The sequence below is a fragment of the Cornus florida genome, unplaced genomic scaffold, assembly GCF_030987335.1.
Source record: "Cornus florida cultivar Cherokee Brave unplaced genomic scaffold, ASM3098733v1 CherokeeBrave_3.0.0_Hap2_Chr09, whole genome shotgun sequence".
In the NCBI taxonomy this organism is placed as follows: Eukaryota; Viridiplantae; Streptophyta; class Magnoliopsida; order Cornales; family Cornaceae; genus Cornus; species Cornus florida.
The window spans coordinates 28,494,792-28,516,551 of record NW_026775579.1 but is presented as its reverse complement, the minus strand read 5'-3'; the positions used below and the strand labels follow the sequence as shown (position 1 = coordinate 28,516,551).

At 39.6% G+C, this 21,760-nt stretch overlaps 2 long non-coding RNA genes across 2 annotated transcripts; both read left to right on the top strand.

The window, feature by feature from the left end:
• Positions 1-471: 471 nt before the first annotated feature.
• On the top strand, positions 472-2,381 carry LOC132273233 (uncharacterized). The gene is made up of 3 exons (XR_009470057.1): positions 472-1,017; positions 1,094-1,221; positions 2,065-2,381. It is a non-coding gene; the product is annotated as an uncharacterized LOC132273233 (long non-coding RNA).
• A 14,697-nt stretch (positions 2,382-17,078) lies between these two features.
• Positions 17,079-18,263, top strand: LOC132273232 (uncharacterized). The gene is made up of 3 exons (XR_009470056.1): positions 17,079-17,127; positions 17,204-17,331; positions 18,173-18,263. It is a non-coding gene; the product is annotated as an uncharacterized LOC132273232 (long non-coding RNA).
• The last annotated feature ends 3,497 nt before the right edge of the window (positions 18,264-21,760 follow it).

Sequence of the window (21,760 nt, the reverse complement as noted above, 5' to 3'; positions counted from 1 at the left end):
AAAATTAGTAATGAAATTATTATTTAATAAATTTTTTTCAGCGAATTATTTATTCTTTTTATTTCTTTTTGTAATCTGTGTTTGTTTAAAATACTTTAATTGTTTTGATATCCCTTGATTTTTTAGTGTGGACTTGATTAACTCGCTTCTCCGAAATCAAGGGGTATCACAACATATGACTGACTCCCTTGAAAAAGTTTTCTCTGAACCACCTAAGCCGAGTACCAAGACTGTGTCAGAAGAAGTCTCTAAGGTTTCAGATTTGAACCATGCCCAACTCCTATTGGCAGTAGAATTATTGAGACGTGATCAACTCAAGTTCGAGATATTTTGTGATCTTCCGGATGACCTAAAACAACATTATAATTTATATAATGATAGTTTTGGATCGTTGATGATTTTGTTGTCTCGTTTTGAAGAGCCATGAAACTCCTTTGGATGTTATGTGTCGATTATGGTGGTTAAAATCTCTTGGTGATGCTATGCTACTAGTGACTTGAGATGGTTATACTCTCTTTTCCTACATGTGTGTGTGTGTGTTTTAATCTATTTTTTGGAGCTCATTTAAAAATGGTGTGGATCAGGTTTCAAACAGAAATTATTAGGTGATGTGAATCTCAATGATTTTATATTAAGTTATTTCATGATTTTGTTTCCTCTCAAAGACACTTTTTTCTTTTCTCTTTTTTTTCTTTTCTTTTTTTTCTTTTTTAATGTTTGGATAACATCATTTATGTGCTTACATTTTTCTGGATGAATATATAAATGATGATCGAAATTAGTTTAATTGAAGTAACATATTTTAATTAAGACGAAAGGTTGCATAAGAAAAATAAAATGTGACCACATGTGTGATGTCTGTGTATTTATTATGTGTGTGTAGTGTATTATAAAAGTAAAAGAAAAATAATTTAATGGTGGGGCCCACAAGGCACTTTAGAAAAGGGTCAAGACCATAAAGTTGGTCTCATTTTCCTGATTCCCTTTCTCTCTCTTCGTGCATCTCTCTCTCAACCCGTAAGCTCATTTTTCTCTTATTTTTTTGGTTTCAACTTTGAGGTTGGATTTCTCACTCATTTCTTGTTGGAATTAGGTTCCGTTTGAGGCAAAACGAAGCTCGTGTCAAGCTCTATACATCCATACCATCAATTTCCAGTTTTGAGTCTTCCTTGGAGCTCGAATTTGAGGACCCATTTTCTAGGGTTTTGGTGCAATCTTGAGGTAGGGGCCCTTAATTCATGAAATCTTGTACCTTAGTGAGTTAATTGCCTTTAATTGTTGGTTAATTTGATTAGTTGATTAAAATCTAGAGAATTGTTGATATGTATGCATATATGTTAGTTGTGTGACTATATTTGTTGATTATTCTATGTGAAGCATGTTTAGGACTTGATTATATATGTTCATTGTGCTAGAACTTGTTATGTATAAGCATGTTATGACTTTCTTGATTATTCTTGCGAATTATGTCATGTTACTTAAATTGGATAAAGTATGGAATGATGAACTTGTGTATGTCATTGAGGTATTCATGCATTAACATTGGGCAGGAAAAGGGAAAGAATTGATTTACTTCAAAAAGGGGAAATTTCAGGAAAGTGTTTTTGATGAAATGATTTTATGCGAAACCCGGTCGCTGCGGGGTTACCAACGGGCCGGAGGTTAATATAGCCTAGAGGGGACTAGGGAGTCGCCCTAGTGTGGTTGAGCTAGCTGGGCCCCATAATGACGCCGCGGGGTTACCAAGGGTCAGGGACATTAGACAATCCTCCTCTCGTGTCGCGGCGGGGTTACCAAAGGGCGGACTGTATTAACGTTTGAAAGTGATGGTTTTGAGAATGAAAATGGGGAGTGTCATTGACATGCATTGCATTGCATTGCATTGCATTGCATTGTTTATAATTGGAATTGAATTGTATGTTGTATTTGATCCCCTACGTTGTATGATCTCTATCTCCCATTGGCCTATGCTTTGCTTGAATTCACAAGGACACAAGATTTGTGTCTTAAGTGTCTCTGCTGAGCTATATGCTCACCCCTATATCTATATATATTTTTTTTCAGGTCTTGGAAAAGAACCGGTGGACGACAATCCACCCCAACTTTGAAAGTTGCTAGAGGAGCATTTTCCTTGTTATTTTGTAATAGACTGCTCCTTTGTTCATCCCTCATTTTTTGTAAAATTCCAAAGGTGTAATGATGTAAATTTCTTTTGAAGAACCATGATCATGTAGTACACTTATGATACTTGATGACATATGGGATGCGAACTTGATGATATGTAACTTGTTGATGAATGGAAGGATAATCCTAGCTTGAAGCATTGTCTAGATTAGTAGGTTGTATCATTATCTTTTGTTGCCGTGAATTCGGAAATTAGTTGCATGACAAGTTAATTATGCATTTAAACAGGTTGTGGTAGGTCCATTTTTAGGGGAGGTTATGCTGAATTTTTTTTTTAAAAAAAAATTCTTGGCACTAGTTTTGGGATCGTTACAAATTCGGTATCAGAGTAAAGGTTCGAAAACCTTTAGGACGACGGGTAGAGGCCTATATAGAGTCGCATAGGATGTTGTTTGTATTGTTTACTTGACTACTTGCTACGTGGTATCTTATTTAAATGAGCATGCTTAACTGCCTATGTGCTTACTTGCTTACTTGTTTATGTTAAAATGTTTCTTGCATAGTCTTGCATGTTAAGTGTTGTACGGTATTAATTCTTGTTGAGTCGTCCACAGTGGACCTTAGTGTCATGTTTTTGAATCGTTTTCTCGTTTTATAGCACGATGTCACGGCGTGAGGAACCTAGAGAAGTTGGCCCTAGGCCAATAAGGGGCGATGTTGGTGAGAGCTCTAGCTCCAATCCGGTGGAGCCAGCTGATGAGAACATGCTTCTTAGGGACTTGATTCCCCCAAGAGCTGTTCCCCCAAGAAGAGAGAATGTTGAAACACCTGTACCCGTAGAAGTGGGTGAAGGTTCTGTGGCACTAGAGTTGAATCAATTGTTGCAAAATGCCGTGAGAGCAACTATTGTTGCTCAGCCGCAGTTGGTACCACAACCTACAGTTCGAGTTGAGGAGACTCCAGCTCAGAAGCGTCTCAAGATCATTAAGGGGTTTTCTCAGCTGATGCCGGTTATGTTTGAGGGCGGTGTGGACCCAATGGTAGCCGACAACTACATGGATCAAGTCAAAACTCAGTTGACCTCAATGGATGTGATAGAGGATCACTTGAAGATCATCCTAGCAACTTACAAGTTTGCTATGGATGCCAAGGTTTGGTGAAAGTCGATCACTAACCAGTACAAGATTAAAGAGATGAGCTGGGATAGGTTCAAGGAACTGTTTTATGAGAAGTACTTTCCACTTTCCAAAAGATGGGAGTTACAAGACCAGTTTCATAATCTTATTCAAGGGAACATGTCAGTGGCGGAGTATGAGAACAAGTTCACCTCACTCTCCCGTTTTGCTCCAGAAGTGGTGAAAGATGAAGCTAACAAGACTCAGAAGTTTGTCGCGGGTCTTAATGATAGAATGAGGCCGTCGATCACGACACAGTTTATTAAGGTTTACTCTGAAGCAGTGGAAAGGGCTTTGATGCTGGAGGCTGACAATAAAGAGAAGGATGCAAGAAGAGAGCAATTGAAGCAAAAGATGGGTGCAGGGCCATCCTCAGAGGGATCTTCTTGGAAAAGGAAAATGGGCAGTCCATCTCAGTTTCAGGGGCAACAGTCTACAAGATCTGCTCCTACCACTCCTATGCCAGCTGGATCTAACAGGAGTGCAGTTGTTTGTTATCAGTGTCAGCAGCCCGGACATTACAAGTCCAGTTGTCCGATAAGATCGTCTTCAGTTTCGTCAGCTCCGAAGGCTTGTTATGGGTGTGGCCAGCAGGGTCACTTGATTCGTGATTGTCCGAGTCAGAGAGCAGGCACCATTAGTGGCAGAGGGTCACAGCAGAGGCCGTCACAATCGGCTACAGTTCAGTCAGGTTTCAGACCACCACCACCACAGCCTACTATGTCTTCATAGGGTTCACGTTCAGTTAGGAGGGATACTCCTACTATGTCAGTGCAGCAGTCAGGTGTTCAGGTTGGCAGTCCTCAGGCACAGGTACCTCGGGGACGTGTTTTTGCACTGACACAGACTGATGCATCTTCTGGACCGTCAGTTCTTCGAGGTATATTTCCAGTGTTTGGTTGTTGGGCCCGTGTTTTGTTTAACTTTGGTGCATCTCATTCTTTCATTTCATCATCATTTGCACTTGCATCGGGGTTAGAGGTTAGTTTCATGGATCGGGCGTTATGTGTTGATACGCCAGTTAGGGTTTCAGTGTCATTGAGCCGAGTTGTGCGGGATTGCTCCATTGTGATAGCCGGGCGGACCTTTGTGTTTGACCTTATCCTCCTAGAGATGACTAGCTTTGATGTCATTCTTGGGATGGATTGGTTGGCTTTATTTCATGCCATGATCGACTGTTACAAAGGAAGGGTTACAGTTTGCACTCCCGAGGGAGACTGTTTCTTTTTCGTGGGAGATCGGAGTGATTCCCACATTTCATCGTTTTATGGAGTTCATGGACGAAGTCATGGTGATTATTTCTTAGCTAGTCTTGTAGCCGAAGAAGATGATGTTGGGAAAGAGGATTATCCTGCGGTTGTTTGTGATTTTCTAGACGTGTTTCCGGAGGATTTGACAGAGTTGCCTCCACACTGAGGAGTGGAGTTCTCTATTGATTTGATGCCAGGCACCGCGCCGATTTCTATGGCACCATATCGAATGGCCCCAGTTGAATTGGAAGAATTGAAGAGGCAGTTTGATGATTTGAGGATGAAAGGTTTCATCCGACCGAGTGTGTCACCGTGGGGCGCACTGGTCTTGTTTGCTAAGAAGAAAGATGGTTCGTTGAGGTTGTGCATTGATTATCGGAAGTTGAATCATGCCACCATCAAGAACAAGTATCCTTTGCCAAGGATAGATGATTAATTTGATCAGTTGAGGGGAGCCAGTTGTTTCTCGAAGATTGACTTGAGATCTGGCTATTATCAGTTGCGGGTTAGGGATGAGGATATCACGAAGACAGTATTCCGTACACGGTTGATAAGCGCCGAATATTGCATATTCAAGCGCCCTTAATTGCATTACTTAAGTCCATTGTTTGCTTATATTATGTAGATTACTTTCATTTGCATGTTTTTGTATATTTTCAGGTCCATTGGCCAAAAAGAAGCAAGAAGGATGCTTTGTGGAGTTTTGGCCATCAAAAGGCACAAGACTGAATTTCTGGCAGCAGTAGATCCAAAACTTTGCTTGCCATTTTGACCTTGAAAAATTGAGAACTGGACTTCCATAATAACATGACATACTTAGAGATCTGAATCAGCTTTCCAAATCTTCAAGTGGTTCATCATTCGGAGTTCGGACCAGAGAGTTATGATCTTCTTATCATAGGTGCTCAGAACTGCCTGGCAGCAATGAAGTTCTGCCTTGTTCTTCAATTTTGACCAACCAGACTTGAGAATTGGATCTCTACCAAAAGATAAAGTTTTTAGATCTCTGAATTAGATTTCCAAATCTTTAAACGATTCATCATTTAGAGTTTGGAGCACAAAGTTATGGCCATTTTACCAAAGTAGGTCCGGGCGGAGCAAGGCAAGAATGGAGCATTCTGCTCCAATTTCGAGTGCTCGAGCCCTTATTGCGAGTGCTCGAAATTGGGGCAGAATTGCATCCAGAAATGGCCCATTTTCAGCCACTTGCATCTTGGGTTCCTCAATTCTAATTTTCCTCTTTAATGGTTGGTTGGAGATGTTGGTTGGTGGGGGTTTTTAGAGCCTTATCTATACAAGAGAAGAGAAGGGAGGCGACACAGGATTAAAAAGCTTCATTTTGAGAAGATAGAGGAGAGAGAAGAAAGCAAAAAGGAGGAGTTCTTGAAGCTTCAAGGAGGAAGCTTGAAAATGGAGGGGAAAGCCTTGCTTCTTCCTTCATCTAGGGCCACCATGGGTAACTAAACCTCCTCTAGGGAGGTGATGAAGCTCCATTTTGTAAGCTTTGCTTTGTTTTGATTTATATTTGGGGGTTAATATATGTATGTAATCCTTCCATGAACTAGAGCTCTTCATTTGATGTAATGAATTTCAATATCTATACATAATCATCTTGAGTTAAATATCTTGTCTTAGATGGTTTTTCTCCTATGATTATATTGCTATATTTTCATAGTGACAATGGAATGGAGTTTATGGAAGTGTTGTTAATGGCATGATATTTAGGAGATTTGATAATCTATTGCTTAGGATCTTCCTTTGATAGATTATTCTTGGATTCTATGTCATGTGCTTCTACTATGTGATTAAGGGCTTGATAACTCTATGCTTAGTGAGTATGTCTAAGGTTACAACCTAGTTTAGGTAACCAAAACATGCAATGCTTTGATAGGTTATTCTTACCTATTGATTTCATAAATTTCTTGAAGGGAATGTAATAATTTGTGTTGTTGCATCCCATGGTTATACATATATGTTATTCCCCTAAGTAAATCATATCCTAGCATGCTTATTGATGGTTCCGGAGTCTCTTCCCTAGTCTCTTCTCTATTGTTCTATCTCATCTAATTCTTGCAAGTCACTATTGTTTTATGCACATTTGAATTCCTAGTTTAGTGACAAACAAAACAAACCCTCTATGAACACCCCTTATCACTCTAAAATGACTCTAGACACTTAGGTTGCCATAGATTAGCGCAGTCCCAATGGTTCGACTTACCCGACCAATAGCCCTATTTTACAATGATTCGTGCTATTGCGAAGGTTGATGTTTAATTGACCAACCGATCAATTTTTGGCGCCGTTGCCGGGGATTACAAACGGTTTAGCGACCAAAGTTCTAGGGTTAAATTTTAGTTTGATTGTGAATATCATGTTTTGGGAATATTCCTTGTGTGTTTTAATCATCTTTAAGTTGTAGGTGAGATTCTAGGAACTCGAAGCTCGCCGTGGGAATGCTAGCAAATTGTAAGTCTAGAGGACCCTGGATAAGTCTCTTGACCTTCTAGTTTCGAATTGTGAATATCGTGCATATGTTAAGCTTAGAAGTAGATAAATTGCAAGCCCTTGTCGAGGCTAATCTTTATTGTGTATTTTCAATTCCAAGCATCGGTCCTTGTCGTGGCCAATTTAATTTTTGTCTTGATAATTGAGGAGAAAGGGAATATCATATGTGGAGGTTATGGTGATAAAGTGTTGTGTTGATTGCTTTGTATGTTGTTGAATTACTCCTAGATGGAGGATAACTATCTTCCAACTCACTTCTACACATCACATGAGTTTTGTGCATTTTGCTCTTGTCATACACATCATACAAGAGAATGTCTTCCAACGAGACAATTCTCGAACTTTTATCTAGAGCAACGAAATAAAAATTTCTTTGAACCGGGTAATGATCCATATCTCAATGGTTATGACTCGGGTAGGGGAGATCACCAAAACTTCTTGTGGCATGACATGGAAAATTCAGACCCACAACCTCATGAGCAACATTTTCAAGCCAATTTTCAACCCAATGATCATTATTTCCCGCCCTCTTCTCCTTTTCCACCGTCTCCATTGGATGAGTTACTTGTTGCTAACAAACAAATGATGGAGTCTATGCACATGCAAATGATGGAGTCCAACAAGCAAATGTTGGATGACATTGTTAGCATGCAATCCACCACTCATTCTCATTCCCAATTTAGAGTTGATTTAGATGACCAAATAGCCCAAATTCAACAAATGGTTGATGCTCTAAATCATGAAAATGACGAAGAATTTTTCATTGAACTTGTGGCCAATCCAAAAGAAAATTCTATGAATGATGAGATTACTCCTAGTAATTTTCATCATGAGAATGATCAAGTAGTCATCACATATGAAAATGATGAAATGGTGGTTGAAGATCAAATTGTTGCCACTCATAAAATGGAAGAATTTGTGGTTCAAAATGAGGGAAATAATGGTGTAGAGATTGTCTACCCTACTCCAAAACAGCCCCTACATAATCCTTTGCTTGATGCACCTCCTTTAATGGAGGATCCTCTAAAAGCTTGCTTAGCTCATTTCAATTATGAGGATTTTGATATTGACAATTCTATTTTGGAGGTAAATTCTTTGTTTGATATTCCTCCACCTATTCTCTCTCTTCCTTGGGCAACATCAAATGTATCCCTCTCTTGGGAGCTTGCACTTCCTCTCATTCCTTCTCCTGAGTTATCTCAAGCTATTGAGCCCGAACCGTCGGATAAGTGTGAGGAGGATGTTGAAAGTCTGAAGGATAACTTGTTGAGCATTCCCGTGCTCAATATGACCCTTCATAAGTCGTTGCTTGGTGCACCTTCACCTAATCCATCTTCCTATAATCCAAATAAGCCCCATAATCCAAAGTTCTTCATTGAGGATGAAGAGTGGGTTGAGGTCTTTCCACTACCTCTTTTCCACTTTTGTCTTTAAGCTCTTCCTCCTTCGCTTTTAAAAGAATTATCCTATTTGGGGAAGCTTGAATCTCTTGAGAGACATGGTATAGGGTAAGGAGGACTAACCTGATCTTGGTGTGTCTAGCTATCGAGATTTTTGAGGATTAGTACCTGTTCTAACTTCGTCTAGCTATCGACATTAAATTTAGCAAAACAAGGGAATAAATTCTTTCGATGTTCCAAGCTTCTCTACCTTCTTAAATTGCTCGTGCCTTGAAATTTTCTGGGAAATGGTTTCGATAAGCCAAAAATTTGATTTTTCTGAAATGGTCTTCAGTTGTGTTTCGCAATTTTAGACCGGCTTATTAGACCTTCTCAACTCCTGTTTTCATTGCCCCAAATTTCCGGCTCTATCAGACAATTTTCTCGGACTTTTGACATGGCACTCACATGCATAGCCTCTCATCTTCAATGCATTGTTGGATCATGGTTCCTCAAAATCATCCATGCATTTGTGTGATGTTGCGAAAGTTTGAAAAGTTTCTTAAATTCATTCATGCAGTAGAGAGTAGTTGCAAGGTCTCAAAATTTTCCCAAATTTCATCCATGCATTTGAGATGAAGTGCAAAGTTTAAATTTTTCCATGCATGGAATTAAAATGGAGTTGCTAAGTTTTAAAAAAATTTCCATGCATTTGATATGATGTGCAATTTCAATTTTTTTTTCTTTTCTCCTAAATTCATCCAAGCATTGGAGAAAAATTGCTCAATCTGAAAAATTTTCAAAATTTTCCATGCATTGCATTGAAGCTTAGAGCTTGGCAATTTTTCCATCCCTGCAATTGCAAAGTTTTTGAAAAAAAATTTCCCACAAGTCCATCCATGCATTACATTAGAATAATGTGCCAAGTTTCATAATTTTCCATGCCAAGTTTCACTTTCTATCCATGCATGCAAGGTGAAACTATTCTATCCATGCATTGATTTGGAAGCATATTGCAAGGTTTTATCAATTCTTCAGCTCTCAGTTGATCATATTCACATTCACAATGCATAAGAATGAAGCACATAATGTTACAATGCATGCAAAAATTCATCTCTCAACCTCACTGCTCATTGTCGAGTGCTCCAAGGCTTTAACCAAGATTCCATGAGCCTACTGCCTGCATTTAGAGCACTCTAGCTCCCATTTGGAGTGCTCTAAATGTGAACCATCAATCCCAAGCTCACTGCCTTCATTTAGAGCACTCTAGCTTCCAATTTGAGTGCTCCAAATTCTTCCACCCACAATGCCGAACCTACTGCTCTCATTTCGAGCACTCTAAATTCTGGTTTGAGTGCTCGAATTCCATGCACCAACCAACCCTCACTCTCTGCCAAAATGTCGAGCACTCGAAAAGGCCATTTCGAGTGCTCCAACTTCCTTGCGCCAACCATCTTGCCCTCTGCCGGATCTTCGAGCACTCGAAGACCCACTTTGGAGTGTTCGAATTTTGCTTCACCTCCAACCTTTCTCTCTCTCATCCACTTCCTCAACCCATCTTCTCAACTCCCATTCTCGCAGCTAACTCCCCATCCACATGCATAACCATGCACCAACCAACCTCCAACCTTCTCACCATCCCTCTCAAACCAACTTTCCCAACTCTCGACCAGCACCCACAAACCAACCAACCCTCTCTCTCGGCAACCTCAACAACAAACCACCCAACCCACCCCATGCAACCCCAACTCTCGGCTTCTCTCTCTTCCATACACAACCCATAATCAACTTCCATGCAACCCCATCAACACCATGCAAACTCAACCACACAATCACACCTCAACTTCCATGCATGCCCCTGCAAATCAACCTCCTCACCAACCCAACCTCATTTCTCTCTCGGCATCCCTCCACCAAACCACCACCCCTCAACCTTAAACCTTCTCTCTCTCTCAACCCAAGTTACCACCATGCAGCTTCCCTCCCTCACTCACTGCATGTCCTTCGAGCACTCGAAGAACCCATTTTGAGTGCTCGAAATTCTTACCACCATCAATCCGAGGCCTCCAACTCCATGCCCCAACCCTCTCTCTCTCGGCATCTTCCCTCTCCACCATGCCGAGCTCTCCTCAACCCACAACCAACCCACCAAGCCACGACCCTGCATGCCCAACTCACAACCACCCAACCCCTCACCTCACCACCATACAGACCTACACCCACAACCACCCTCACCATACAATGCCACCTCTCTCAGCTAACCACATCCCACCCCATCACCCCATCAACATTCTTCTTCTACCTCTCGGCATCTCTCTCTCTCACCCTCATGCCATGCAAACCATGCATCACCTTCTCCTTAATCAACCATCTCCCTCTCAGCACTACACCCACAACCCACCATGCAGCAAACCACCTCACCTCACCACCCCCAACCACCCTCTTCCTCTAACCCCCTCGGCAGCAAACCACCCTTATGCATGCTTCAAAAAACAATAAAAAAAAAATATATATATATATATATATATATATATATATATATATATATAATAATATTACTATATATATATATATATATATATTTACACTTAATACTAAAAAAAAATTTGTATAGATTTTTGTCTTTCTTTAACATTCATATTTGTATTCTTATTTATGTTTTGATTTTTCTTATGATACCTATGCTTTCACTTGTGTATAGTAGTTGTGTTTCAATAGGTTTTCCTGTCCAAGTTTGGGGGACGCAGTTGCGCACTCACATAGCTGACCATCTTCGCCTTCATCATTCCACTTAGTATTATTGTTCTTTAACCCTCTCTGTTCTTATTTTCATTTACTTGTGTTCTCACATTGAGGACAATGTGACATTCAAGTTTAGGGGTATAGTGTACAGTATTGTATATTGTAAAGTATTTGCATTTGCTATTTTGTTCAAATAGATTTGTATAAAACTAAAAATTTAAAAAAAAAAAAAAAAAAAAAAAAAAAAATGAAAGCAATGATTTTGGAATTTTGGAATTTGTTGGAGATTAAAGCATGTGTTGAATACTTTGTGTATAGAGGTAAATGATAGTTTTGAATTGAGAAAAATCTGAAATGAACATATGGATTCAAAAAGGTTTATATAAATGCTTCAATTAGATTATCTTCAAGTATCATTCTCTTCCATGCTTCACAATGCACAGATGCACATTGGAAACTTAACTATGAGGCATGCAACTTGATTGACCTTGACCTTGGCCTAGTTAATCTGATTTGATGAACCTGATAGATGGATACCTTTGGCATGTATCTATTACAAAAAAAAAAAAAAAAAAAAAAAAAAAAAAAAAAAAAGTAAAAAGTGAGAAAGAAAGAAAATAATGACCAGTTGACATTCGTAGCCTTTCCAACTCGAGCTATTAAGCCCTAGGAGTGTCTCTACACTTAGCACCCTAAAGCCGTCTGGTTTGGGAGTTGTTGGCCTAACGCTTGCTATAGGGGTTGATTAGAAAGCTTAAAGGACTTAAATATTGCACGGTCATTCAAAAAAATTGTAATAAGCATGGTTCGCTGGAGTTCGTAGCCTTTCCAACTTGAGCTATTAAGCCCTTTGGAGTGTCTCTTCACTTAACACCCTAAGGCCATCTGGTTTGGGAGCTGTTGGCCTAACGCTTGCTATATAGGTTGGTTAGAAAGCTTAAAGGATTTCAGCATTGCACAACCATTCTATGTTTCACTTCTGAGTTACAATAAATTGTCAGCTTTGTTCTGTAATAAATTCATGCCTTAGGGACTTCATTTAAAAGGGAATTCAATGATTTGAAAACTTGTGCCTTGGAATTGGAAAAAAAGTAAAAGCCGCATGTTGAGAATCCAATCCACTTTCACTGAAGCTTGAGATGATTTCTATTATAGATATGACAATTGAAGTATTTATATAAACTATGATGCTAATGCATAAAAGTTGAAACTTGAATAACCATTTTGTTCTATCAATGCTTCATATACACAAGGTAGTCTTCATAATGATTCCATCTCCAGTGTTCTCTATATTCTAAGTTTTCAAATGAGCTTCGTGCATCTTCATGCACCATGTTGATGTTTGTGGGTATCATTTCTGTTAAACCCTCACGAGACTTCACTCGTCCTTTAGGGATGCCTAGGAGTTTAAAAGGCTTGTTGCATATGCTAAATGCAACCGTCGCTCTCACGAAAGAGGAGATTTGTTGTCATTTCATTAAGTATTTTCATTCTAGTTTTGCTAAGGGACTAGCAAAATATAAGTTTGGGGGTGTGATAAGCGCCAAATATTGCATATTCAAGCGCCCTTAATTGCATTATTTAAGTCCATTGTTTGCTTATATTATGTAGATTACTTTCATTTGCATGTTTTTGTATATTTTCAGGTCCATTGGCCAAAAAGAAGCAAGAAGGATGCTTTGTGGAGTTTTGGCCATCAAAAGGCACAAGGCTGAATTTCTGGCAGCAGTAGATCCTGAACTTTGCTCGCCATTTTGACCTTGAAAAATTGAGAACTGGACTTCCATCATAGCATGACATATTTAGAGCTCTGAATCAGCTTTCCAAATCTTCAAGTGGTTTGTCATTCGGAGTTCGGAGCAGAGATTTATGATCTTCTTATCATAGGTGCTCAGAACTGCCTGGCAGCAATGAAGTTCTGCCTTGTTCTTCAATTTTGACCAACCAGACTTGAGAATTGGATCTCTACCAAAACATAAAGTTTTTAGAACTCTAAATTAGCTTTCGAAATCTTCAAACGGTTCATCATTCAGAGTTAGGAACACAAAGTTATGGCCGTTTTACCAAAGTAGGTCCGGGCGGAGCAAGGCAAGAATGGAGCATTCTGCTCCAATTTCGAGTGCTCGAGCCCTTATTGCGAGTGCTCAAAATTGGGGCAGAATTGCATCCGGAAATGGCCCATTTTCAGCCACTTGCATCTTGGGTTCCTCAATTCTAATTTTCCTCTTTAATGGTTGGTTGGAGATGTTGGTTGGTGGGGGTTTTTAGAGCCTTATCTATACAAGAGAAGAGAAGGGAGGCGACACAGGATTAAAAAGCTTCATTTTGAGAAGATAGAGGAGAGAGAAGAGAGCAAAGAGGAGGAGTTCTTGAAGCTTCAAGGAGGAAGCTCGAAAATAGAGGGGAAAGCCTTGCTTCTTCCTTCATCTAGGGCCACCATGGGTAACTAAACCTCCTCCAGGGAGGTGATGAAGCTCCATTTTGTAAGCTTTGCTTTGTTTTGATTTATATTTGGGGGTTAATATATGTATGTAATCCTTCCATGAACTAGAGCTCTTCATTTGATGTAATGAATTTCAATATCTATACATAATCATCTTGAGTTAAATATCTTGTCTTAGATGGTTTTTCTCCTATGATTATATTGCTACATTTTCATAGTGACAATGGAATGGAGTGTATGGAAGTGTTGTTAATGGCATGATATTTAGGAGATTTGATAATATATTGCTTAGGATCTTCCTTTGATAGATTATTCTTGGATTCTATGTCATGTGCTTCTACTATGTGATTAAGGGCTTGATAACTCTATGCTTAGTGAGTATGTCTAAGGTTACAACCTAGTTTAGGTAACCAAAACATGCAATGCTTTGATAGGTTATTCTTACCTATTGATTTCATAAATTTCTTGAAGGGAATGTAATAATTTGTGTTGTTGCATCCCATGGTTATACATATATGTTATTCCCCTAAGTAAATCATATCCTAGCATGCTTATTGATGGTTCCGGAGTCTCTTCCCTAGTCTCTTCTCTATTGTTCTATCTCATCTAATTCTTGCAAGTCACTATTGTTTTATGCACATTTGAATTCCTAGTTTAGTGACAAACAAAACAAACCCTCTATGAACACCCCTTATCACTCTAAAATGACTCTAGACACTTAGGTTGCCATAGATTAGCGCAGTCCCAGTGGTTCGACTTACCCGACCAATAGCCCTATTTTACAATGATTCGTGCTATTGCGAAGGTTGATGTTTAATTGACCAACCGATCAACGGTATGGACATTATGAGTTCCTTGTTATGCCTTTTGGCTTGACTAATACGCCAGTGGCATTCATGGACTTGATGAACCGCGTCTTTCACGATTACTTGGACCAGTTTGTGGTAGTTTTCGTGGATGACATTCTTGTGTACTCACGGACTCGGGAAGATCACGAGGTCCATTTGAGTATTGTTTTACAGATTTTGCGGGAGCACCGATTGTATGCCAAATACGAGAAATGTGAGTTTTGGCTACAAGAGGTGAAGTTTTTAGGGCATGTTGTTTCAGAAGGTGGAGTATCAGTTGATCCATCAAAGGTTGAAGCAGTTTTGACTTGGGAGCGACCCAAGAATGTGTTTGAGATCCGCAGTTTCCTTGATTTAGCGAGTTACTATCGGAGATTTGTGAAGGATTTCTCCCATTTGGCAGCTCCTATGACCCGTTTGACCTGGAAAGGGGTCAAGTTTGTCTGGAATGAGGCCTGTGATTCATCTTTTCAGGAGTTGAAGACGAGATTGACTACAGCTCCAGTGTTGGTGATACCTGAGCGTGGCTTGGGTTATGTGATCTATTGTGATGCTTCACGTGACGGGTTGGGATGTGTGTTAATGCAGGATGGTAGAGTAGTGGCTTATGGGTCTCGACAGTTGAAGACTCATGAGTACAACTACCCTACTCATGACCTGGAGTTAGCGGCAGTTGTATTTGCCTTGAAGTATTGGAGACATTACTTGTATGGTGAGAGATTCGAGGTATTTTTAGATCACAAAAGTCTCAAGTACCTTTTCTCTCAAAAGGACTTGAACAACAGACAGAGGCGATGGGTCGAATTCTTGGAGGACTACAATTTTGACTTGCAGTATCATCCGGGCAAGGCGAATGTGGTAGTAGATGCCTTAAGCCGGAAATCTCATGGAACTTTGGCCAGTTTAGCTATTCGGAAGTGAAAGATGCTTGAAGATCTGGCAGAGATGGGATTACAGTGTTGTGATGATGATGCTTGCAGTGAGTCGGCATTCTTATTTAGTCTTGTGGCTCAGCCTACTCTTGTTGTACTAGTGATTGAGTCACAGGGACAGGACCCGGACTTAGATGCCATCCACGTTTTGATCTCTAGTGGTGAGACAGTGAAAGATTGGGGCTTGCATGCAGATGGGAGTCTACGGTTCAGGGGTTTGTTAGTGGTTCCCACATGTTGTCGTGAGGACGTCCTACGGGATTTTCACACTTCCCGCTTTGCAGTTCATCCAGGTGGTACTAAAATGTATCACAATTTGAGACGTCAGTATTGGTGGAGCGGGATGAAGAATGATGTTGCACAGTTTGTGGCTAGATGCCTTACCTGTTAGCAGGTGAAGGCCGAGCATCAGAGGCCAGCAGGTTTGTTGCAACCATTACCTGTAGCGCAATGGAAATGGGAGCATATTGCTATGGATTTTGTGACAGGTTTTCCAAGGTCAAGAAGGGGCAATGAGGCCGTATGGGTCATCATTGACAGATTGACCAAGATGGCTCACTTTTTGCCTATTAAGGCAACAGATGATGCAGAGAAGCTTTGTGTTCTTTATGTGAAGGAGATTGTAAGGTTGCATGGAGTTCCTGTAACCATTGTGTCAGATAGGGATGCTAAGTTCACTTCGAAGTTCTGGGAAGGACTTCAAGTAGCGTTTGGTTTAGCGTTGCATCTTAGTACGGCATTCCATCCATAGACGGACGGTCAGTCGGAGCGTACTATCCAGATTTTGGAGGATATGCTTCGGGCATGTGTGCTTGACTTGGGTGGTAGTTTGGAGGATCACCTTCCACTTATTGAGTTTGCCTACAACAACAGTTATCAAGTGAGTATCTAGATGGCTCCATTTAAGGCGTTGTATGGTAGACCTTGTAGGTCGCCTGTTTGTTGGACTGAGGTAGGTGAGACAGCTGCCTCAGGACCCGACATTGTACTCGAGACTACTGAGAAGATTAAGTTGATAAGATAGAGGTTACTTACAACTCAGAGCCGACAGAAGAGCTATGCGGATAAGCGGAGACGACCGTTATCCTTTGAGGTGGGAGACCACGTTTTTCTACGGGTTTCTCCACGGAAGGGATTGATAAGATTTGGAAAAAGTGGCAAGTTGTCGCCACGATTTATTGGACCGTTTGAGATTTTTGACCGAGTAGGAGAGGTTGCCTACAGGTTTGCTTTGCCACCACAGTTGGATAGGGTCCACAATGTTTTCCATGTATCGATGTTACGGAAGTACGAACCGGATCCATCTCACATTTTGAGTTGGGTAGATGTGGACATTGATGAGGATGTTTCCTACGAGGAAGGACCAGTTCAGATTCTTGACACACAACAGAAGGTGTTGAGGAACAAGACGATACCAATGGTGAAAGTCCTTTGGAGACACCACGGAGTCGAGGAAGTTACTTGGGAGCTCGAATAGGAGGTTCGGTCCAAGTACCCAGCGTTGTTTTCTTCCTCAGGTATGTCTTGATTTCGGGGACGAAATCCTTATAAGTTGGGGAGAATGTGATGTCTGTGTATTTATTGTGTGTGTGTAGTGTATTATAAAAGTAAAAGAAAAATAATTTAATGGTGGGGCCCATAAGGCACTTTAGAAAAGGGTCAAGACCATAAAGTTGGTCTCATTTTCCTGATTCCCTTTCTCTCTCTTCGTGCATCTCTCTCTCAACCCGTAAGCTCATTTTTCTCTTATTTTTTTGGTTTCAACTTTGAGGTTAGATTTCTCACTCATTTCATGTTGGAATTAGGTTCCGTTTGAGGCAAAACGAAGCTCGTGTCAAGCTCTATACATCCATACCATCAATTTCCAGTTTTGAGTCTTCCTTGGAGCTCGAATTTGAGGACCCATTTTCTAGGGTTTTGGTGCAATCTTGAGGTAAGGGCCCTTAATTCATGAAATCTTGTACCTTAGTGAGTTAATTGCCTCTAATTGTTGTTTAATTTGATTAGTTGTTTAAAATCTAGAGAATTGTTGATATGTATGCATATATGTTAGTTGTGTGACTATATTTGTTGATTGTTCTACGTGAAGCATGTTTAGGACTTGATTATATATGTTCATTGTGCTAGAACTTGTTATGTATAAGCATGTTATGACTTTCTTGATTATTCTTGCGAATTATGCCATGTTGCTTAAATTGGATAAAGTATGGAATGATGAACTTGTGTATGTCATTGAGGTATTCATGCATTAACATTGGGCAGGAAAAGGGAAAGAATTGATTTACTTCAAAAAGGGGAAATTTCGGGAAAGTGTTTTTGATGAAATGATTTTATGCGAAACCCGGTCGCTGCGGGGGTACCAACGGGCCGGAGGTTAATATAGCCTAGAGGGGACTAAGGAGTCGCCCTAGTGTGGTTGAGCTAGCTGGGCCCCATAATGACGCCACGGGGTTACCAAGGGTCAGGGACACTAGCCAATCCTCCTCTCGTGTCGCAGCGGGGTTACCAAAGGGCGGGCTGTATTAACGTTTGAAAGTGATGGTTTTGAGAATGAAAATGGGGAGTGTCATTGACATGCGTTGCATTTCATTGCATTGCATTGCATTGTTTATAATTGGAATTGAATTGTATGTTGTATTTGATCCCCTACGTTGTATGATCCCTATCTTCCATTGGCCTATGCTTTTCTTGAATTCACAAGGACACAAGATTTGTGTCTTAAGTGTCTCTGCTGAGCTATATGCTCACCCCTATATCTATATTTTTTTTTTCAGGTCTTGGAAAAGAACCGGTGGACGACAATCCACCCTAACTTTGAAAGTTGCTAGAGGAGCATTTTCCTTGTTATTTTGTAGTAGACTACTCATTTGTTCATCCCTCATTTTTTGTAAAATTTCAAAGGTGTAATGATGTAAATTTCTTTTGAAGAACCATGATCATGTAGTACACTTATGATACTTGATGACATATGGGATGCGAACTTGATGATATGTAACTTGTTGATGAATGGAAGGATAATCCTAGCTTGAAGCATTGTCTATATTAATAGGTTGTATCATTATCTTTTGTTGTCGTGAATTCAGAAATTAGTTGCATGACAGGTTAATTATGCATTTAAACAGGTTGCGGTATGTCCATTTTTAGGGGAGGTTATGCCGAATTTTTTTAAAAAAAAAAAATTCTTGGCACTAGTTTTGGGATCGTTACAACATGTCTAACATAGTTTTGTTGGTTGAAGAAAAAAAATAGTGTTCTTCACCAAAGGGTGAGTGGTCTAGAGTTATCAAGCTTTTACTTTAAAGGGAGGTTTGGGGTTCAAGCCTCAATGGAGGCATTTGTGTGTGAGTAAAAAAAAAAATTAAATTAAATTAATAGTGTTCTTCAACTGTAAAAAATATATAATTTTCTTATATATATGGTAGTGTAAAAATTAAAATGATTATTTTTTGTCATAAAAACCTTTGCATTAATAATTTATACAGGAGTATGACATTTATATAAATATTTGAAAGTTTTAGCCATGTAAAGCACATTATTTTCTTGTAAAACTCTTTTTTTAATTTTATTTTTAAATATCTCTTACATTTTAGTTACTTTAATAAATTTTCTCATTTAGAGTGTTAGATTTAGGGAATTTAAAGAACAAGTAAATAAGAAAGAAAAAATGAAGAAAAATGTTATCTCACATTTATTTTGTAAATAAAAAGTAAAAAAAGAAAAAAGAAAAAAACATACCATAAGGGATTTTGAACCATTTTGAAAATTTGGTTAGACGTCGAATTAAAAATTGAGTTGGATTCTAATTTTTAATCTCATATTCAACGGAATTGACGAGAGCCTTCTAACTAAATAAAATTACCATTTCACCAAATTCACTCATTTATACATGTGATATGCAAACAATAAAGTTGGAATTGAAATTCAACCACACTTGAATCTCAAAGTTTATCTAAACAATAGATTTGAAATTGAATTGTTAGGATTGTAATACTATGAAAATACAATCCCAATTTAATTTTAATTCTGAGCAATCAAACATAACCTTATTATTTTTCTTTGGAAAGAGAACTTATAATTATCATTATCATTGTTATTGTTTTTGTTGTCGTTTTGGAAGAGATGACTAGTTAACTTTTAAACAGAAAATTTTCCCAGTGGTGTATATCAAGTGCAACTAATGCAACATTCCTCACGGTGGTGTCTTCAATCATAAGTAAGAAAGGGGGAGGAATTTTATTAAATTGAATTACAACCTTGTAGGCACTAAAATTTAGTGGGCTTTGGTTTTAACGAATGGACCCATTAAATATAGGCCTAATGTTTAAATAAATTATTTAATTTACCAGGCTTGGTCCACTTGAATTATTTAATTAGCCCAGCCCAGATAATTAAATGAAACGATAATTATTCCTAATAAAATATATTTTGAATAATTATCTTTAAGGATAATTATCACAATATAACCGGCCCGGCCCAGTTATAATTTTTTTCCTTATCAGGAGATGACACGTGTCATCATCCTATTAATCCAAGAAGCCTATAAATAGAGGCTTGGAGGAAGAAAAAGGGGAGAGGATTCAAAATTCAGAAGTCTACAAATTCAGACACAAATTCAGAATTCAGAAGTTCAGAGACTCAGAAATCCAGAGACTCAGAATTTAGACACAAATTCAGAATCGAAACCCAAAAGCGAAGAACATCAAGCACATCCAACAACGTGCCGTTCTTCATCAAATTCCACAGTGATTCAAGAACAAGCTCGTGCAGCCCTTGGATCCAACCAACCAAAAACAAGGAGATCGAATTAGAGGACCATTCTTTTTTTGTAAAAGATATTACAAAGGACTGTACTCCACATTCATAAATTAATAAAATTCTATTTTGCTCCATATTTTGTTTCTATTGCAAACTTACAAAATTTGTGTGTACAAATTTGTGGCACGCTCGGTGGGACTACCTTTGCCTCTCATCTCTTTCTCCTACCATTAAGTTTCTTCTCTATCAGATTCTATGGCTCCCCCTAAGATTCAGACAGACAAGAAAGCCCAAAAGAACATCGCTATTGCAAAGGTCGACGCTAAAGCCACCATGAAAAGTGGCACGAAGACCAAATTAAGCGATGGAAGTACCTTGACGGGCCCTGTGACACGTAGCAAGTCCCAGGCGATGGCGTCATTCAAACTTTAGCAAGATGTGGTGAAAACTAATCCTGCAACACCGGCGAACGTGAAAACTCAACATGTCAAAAACCTTGACGTTGTTCCAGAGGAGGCTCCACCACCAGATTCACTTCGTTCTATCTATGATGCTCACTCTAGTGTCGGTTCACCCCCAGAGTCACCACGTCAGACTTCAGAGCAATCAATCACTTCAAGGAACGTGGATTCTCAAGGCCTATCATACTCAGATGTGGTTGCTGCTATGATGACTGGAGCTGCTACGGTGGAGGAACAACTAGCAACTATGGCTCATTCCATTGAGAACCTCACAAAGACTATTGAAGAAAAGGACTTGCAAATCGCTACACTAATGAATAAATTGGAAGTTCAGACCTTCGGTGAAACACCAATGCCATCCAGGAATCGTACAACTTTCACACCACCGCCGTCTGGGAAACTTACATCTTCTACAGCAATACTAACGGAGAATCCTAATTCTACAGCACAAGGTACTCACAAGGAGAATACCAAACAGACGCCGGTGACAGAACAAGTGACCAGTCAAAACCAGACGCCGAGGATAGAACAGGCGACTGGTCAAACCAATCATACCTCTTCTTCAGTCTCTTCATTATCTGTCGAACAATTGCAAGATATGATAATGAATACAATCCGAGCTCAATATGGTGGTGTCTCACAGAGCACTCTCATGTACTCAAAGCCCTACACAAGGAGAATCAACAGTATGAGAATGCATGTAGGATACCAACCTCCGAAGATTCAGCAATTTGACGGAAAAGGTAACCCCAAGCAACACATTGCCCATTTTATCGAGACTTGTAACAATACCGGAACAGAGGGGGACTTACTAGTCAGACAGTTTGTCTGGTCCCTTAAAGGAAACGCGTTCGAGTGGTACACTGACCTAAAGTCAGAATCAATTGATAGTTGGGACCAGATGGAACGAGAATTCTTGAACAGGTTCTATAGCACTCGTCATACTGTTAGTATGATAGAGTTGACTAACACGAAGCAATGGAAGGATGAGCCTGTAATCGACTACATTAATCGGTGGAGAGCCCTCAGTCTTGACTGCAAGGACCGTTTGTCAGAAGTATCTGCTGTGGAGATGTGTATGCAGGGAATGCATTGGGGCCTGCTCTACATTCTGCAAGGCATAAAACCTGGCACATTTGAGGAATT